This window comes from Callorhinus ursinus, unplaced genomic scaffold (assembly GCF_003265705.2).
Source record: "Callorhinus ursinus isolate GAN/ISIS: 27379988/994484 unplaced genomic scaffold, GSC_fseal_2.0 scaffold12, whole genome shotgun sequence".
NCBI classification, from domain to species: domain Eukaryota; kingdom Metazoa; phylum Chordata; class Mammalia; order Carnivora; family Otariidae; genus Callorhinus; species Callorhinus ursinus.
The window spans coordinates 30079997-30085091 of record NW_027397074.1 but is presented as its reverse complement, the minus strand read 5'-3'; positions in this window follow the sequence as shown (position 1 = coordinate 30085091).

Genomic DNA, 5095 nt, shown 5'->3' with positions numbered 1-5095 from the left:
CACATATTACATGGGTACTGCAATGTCTTTGGAGTATAGGCTATTTCTTGCTGGCAAAGGGCTTGTGCTTCCCTGCTCAGGCTGTTCCAATGTTTGATTTTTGTCGCAGGGCCCGGCACAATGCGCGGTGGTGGTAATGTGTCTTGTGGTAAACAGACATGGTCTTGAAAAGCATTTGTTAACAAAGATTGATTATAGGGTTCTCCTCTGGCAAAGAGCAATGGACTTCTTCTATCAGACAAGAGGTTCTGGGAGACAAAGTCAGGGTTCAGGTTCTCAAGCTCACCCACTGAAATGTCACCATCCAGGTGTCAGAATTCCACTCCTCCATTAAAACCCTATTGTTGACAGAAGATTTATTGCGGCTGGGAATTTAGTCTCCCTTTTGGTACATAATCAACCCCTGGTCCTTGATGTTCAGCAACTCTGCCTTGTGGCTGCAGGAAGTAAAAAATCTCTTTCACAGCTGCCAGACAGACCCTCTGGCTTTAGAACATCACTTCTCAGTTTGCAATTGACTGCACGCTACCTGTCATTTTCCTTTCAAAGTCCCCTGTGCCGTTAAAAGCAGTTACCGTACTTTATCATCCTCAAATTTACCATTGTCCTGTAATGATCAAGAACCACAGGTACTTGATGTCTAAATGCCTTCCCTCTAACTATACTTCTTCCCAATTAACAACGTTAAAGTTTGAGGTGTTATGATGTCGCTCCATGCCAGAAGTTACTATCACATCACACCACTGTCACCAGCAAAAGGGGTCCTTATTTCTTTCACACAGATGAGCAATTTATTTCCAAATCATGTCCTAAGGGTTTGCTTTCTAGAACCACTATGGTTTCCTTGAAAACAGACCCTGAGACAAAGATTAAGTACTAGTCATTTATTTGAAAATGGAATTCTGGGAGGCTGGGGGGGTGGTACAGAAAAAGGAAATGAAACAATGTGATGTGTGTATGTGTTAGCTTTTGCTTCCTGAGAAGCTCTTCACATGCACAGGCCTATCATCATGAGAAATCTACAGAAAAGAGGAATAGAGAGATTGTGCCTTGGAAAGTTCCATCAAGGGGAGAAAAAGAAAGATAATTTGTCTACAGTTTCTTCTCATCTCCTGTCTTCCACTGGTCAAAGTTCTCCCCAGTTGGATTTAAGTCTCTCATAATCTTGGGTCATATATACCAACACCTTGGTTGGAATATAACTACTTGAAGAAGATCCATGCCCTATCATGTGACATGTTATCCAAGTTCAGAAGTGTTGAGAGATTCCAGACTCTGGATGCTACTGGTCTCAGATGGCAAAAATATTTGCCAAACACAAGGGGCTGGTCGTTCAGGTAACTGCTGGGGTGAACTATTTCACCGGAAGCTCCAGGAGACAGTTGAGCCAAGAAAATCTGAAAAAGGATGTAGTACAGACATGCTACTTGATGCATGACTTTCTGCAAGAGTGATGAATTAAAAGGCAGAAACAACAGTTATTTTAAAAAGCCCTTCTTGCCTAATATTTGAGACAATTCCTACTTTCAAGATGAGTAACACTTGATGATAATCATCAACTGTTCCAGTAAGGGTTTAGGAAAGTAGAGAAGCAGAGAGCTATGTAATTAAGCCTCCTAACCACTTTGCAGATTGTTGGAAAAGATGTTTGCTCATGGGGCGCCTGGGTGGCTCAGATGGTTAAGCGTCTGCCTTCGGCTCAGGTCATGATCCCAGGGTCCTGGGATTGAGTCCCGCATCGGGCTCCCTGCTAGGCAGGGAGCCTGCTTCTCTCTCTGCCCCTCTCTTTCTCTCTCTTTCTCTCTCTCTCTCTCTCTCTCTCTGACTCTCATGAATAAATAAAACATTAAAAAAAAAAGATGTTTGCTCATATATCAAAGGTAAAGACCATATCAGAGCAAGGAAGAAGAAAACAAAATGCTTGAAAATATAGATCAGGTCTCTTAGTTGCAGTGAAGCAATTCACAATCTAGCAGTTCAACTATCGGCAATCCTTCCTAATATCTTTCAGTTATTAACTGAGGGGTAAGAGAAGGCAGAACTTGCTCAGAGCCAAATGAAGAAGAGAACAGAGCAGAAAAGGTGATAATAGCCGCTAGCGAGCAAAGACTATGCTCATGCACCATAGCAGTGCTTTTCAAATTTTCATGAGCATACAAATAATCTAAAGATCTTATTAAAATACAGATTCTGAATCTGTGGCCTTAGGGTAGCTCTAAAATGTCCCCAGGTGATGCCAATGCTAATGGCCCCGAGATCACATTTTGTAATATTAAAAAATACTATGTAATTTTAATAGCTATTATAGATGATATTTAAAACTACAGCAGAAATTCTGAAAGCCTTAATTCTTTCCAGAAAACAGGAGTAAGTACTGTTTTATAGTCTGATAAAGGGCAGGTTTCTGAAATAGCATCCCAAAATGGAAAAACCCAATCAGTTACCAGAGTGTGGATGAGAGAAATAGGCAGATGGAGTATAATCTAAATAAAAATGATCTGTGCTATTGCAAAGGCCAGGAAAAAGGAACCCAGTGCCAGTGGGGAAAGAGCACAGGGGCTTAAGGCATGAGCTGCTCTTGGCACTGACATAGTAGGTTCATGTCAAATGGGACTGTAGCCCCTACTTCCAAACGGAAGCAGAGATGGAAGGAATTTGTGTCTCAGCATTGGTCACAAGTGGCTGTGGTTTTAAAATCACTTAAATAGAAAAACTGAATCCATAGCCCATCGGGGAAATTAAAGAGATTAGAATTATGTAGTTTAAATAAGCAGAGTCTCTCAGTTGTTGCACTGCCTTGCTAGAATCCCGATATCTTAGAAACCTTCAGAGAAGAGAAAAACACTGTCAAAGTTGTGAACCCAGATCCTAAAAACTGTGTATGTGTGCACGTGCCTGTGTGTACATGTGTGTGTGTGTGTGTGTGTGTGTGTGTGTGTGTGTGTGTGTCAAGGCTGGAGGTTTGCTGACTATGATCAACTTTAACTCCCTTGAAACACTTGCCTAGTACTTTGTATAGCAGGTGAAGGCAGAAATTTCTAGGAAAATAAAAGCAGAAAAGATTTAATTCTTCTATTCTCCATTTGCTCTTTGGAGACAAACCCAACTTGATCCTCTAAATTCAGAAAACTGTTTTCCCTGGGATTTTTCAATACTTGAAGAGTAAAAGAACAAAACTTGAAGGGATGCTATGAATCGAGACCAAGGATTCCCCCTACTCACTCACATAGACAGGGTGTGGTCTTAAAATGGATCTTTAAGATCCGTAACACCTAAGACATTTTGAGTAAGTTTACAAAGATTGTAAACTTTACTTTGTGCTTTGTAAGACTGTACTAACAACCTCTTGATAAAAATCATCACTCTGAGTGCCTAAGTTCACGTGTTCCTCTCATCGTGCCAAACAGGGTAAGAGTTCCTGAAGACTTCTAGAACAATTAGAGTAGTAATCTTTTGCACAGAATTAATGAAACTGTCTTAAATAACTACCTCTAAATTTAATAACTTTACCAGATAGTTACACCGAAGTTTGTATCTCTAAACCAGAGATTTCTCTTGATCTTCACACTGTATTTAGTAAGATATCTTCCCTTTGATACCCTGTGGGCACCTCACACTGAACACATGCACTCTTACAGTCAATGTCTCATTCCCTGCCACTGAAACTTCTTTTACCCTTATTGCATTTTGGTTAGTGTTAACCTCATGGACCCAAGGATCCAAAACCAGAAATCAAGCACTCACCTTAACTTTGTCCCTTTCATTTCCTACATCAAATCTTAAGTGATTCTTTAAAATACTTTTAATACATGTGAAATTTCCATGACAGATCCTCATTATCTTCCAATCAGGTGATTGCAACAGCTTCCTAACTGGTTTTATCACCTCTAGCCTCAACCCCTTCCCGAAAGAACAGACGTGCTACCAGTCTGTAATTTAAATCTGATCAGGTCTCTCACCTGGCAATAAAATTTTATTGACTCATTTTGTATAAGGTCACGTACAAATTCTTTAAGGTGGAATGTTGGGTCTTATGTGATTTGTTTACCTAATTTGACATTTCCCAGCACTCCAATAACTCTTGGTTCTACAAAAGCAGGACACAGATTCCCAAATACATCATGTTCTGTGCCTTTGACTTTTCCTCCCTAATTCTCTAGACTGGAATGCCTGGAAATTCATATTCATTTTCAAAACTCAGTAAAACCATTATTACCTAAAAGCAGCCTCTTACTCCCAAAATTGGAGTTAACCACTCTTCTTCGGTGCTACTTGCAAATTTTAAATATAATTCTGTCACTTGATTAGTACATTCTGTGATAATCTGTACTATGTCCCCAGTGATTATAATGTACAGCCAAGAAAGAGAGCCAACATTAACAGATTTGAGAGACACTACTGGAAATGTATAGAACTAAGCATTGGATAAGTAGCCTCTCTCAGATTTAATAGGAAGGTAGGGTAGAGAGAAATATTCCCGAAACATGCACACATACACCCTCTGTGTGTGCAAAGAAGTGTGATGCCTTTTCATGGATGTTATCTCTTTTATCCTCTATTCTCCTCTGTGTGGTCTTCACTACTTGTGGGTCAGCCAGCCAGGTAGAGAAATGGAAAACCCGCTTTCTGGCACCTTATCTCCTGACATTTGGTAGCTGACAGCCTGGTTCTGAACTGAAAGAACACAAGTGGCAAACGAAGCACTGATGTGCAGTCCTTCCCAGCAGCCACTGTTCAAATAGAGTTCTCTTAGAATGGAGAAGACATGCAGTTGATCTAGTTTACCCATTACCTGTGAGTTTGAGTATCCCTGAGCATGAAGGTAAAATAATTTCAGTCCTTACATACCGCTCTCAAATTCCTCCAAATTTTCTCCCACCTACACCTATACGGGAAGCCAATAATAAACTGCAAACCAGCTCATCTATTATTCTACCCTTCTCTGCTCTTATAAACCATGGGGGGAAGAAAGGTTAGAAGAAGCAAAAGTACTAGTATCGTTATAACCTTAAAAACGGTAATATCCAAAATGTTGGATATATGTCATTAAATATTTGTCCAAACCCACAGAACATACAATACTAAGAATGAGCCC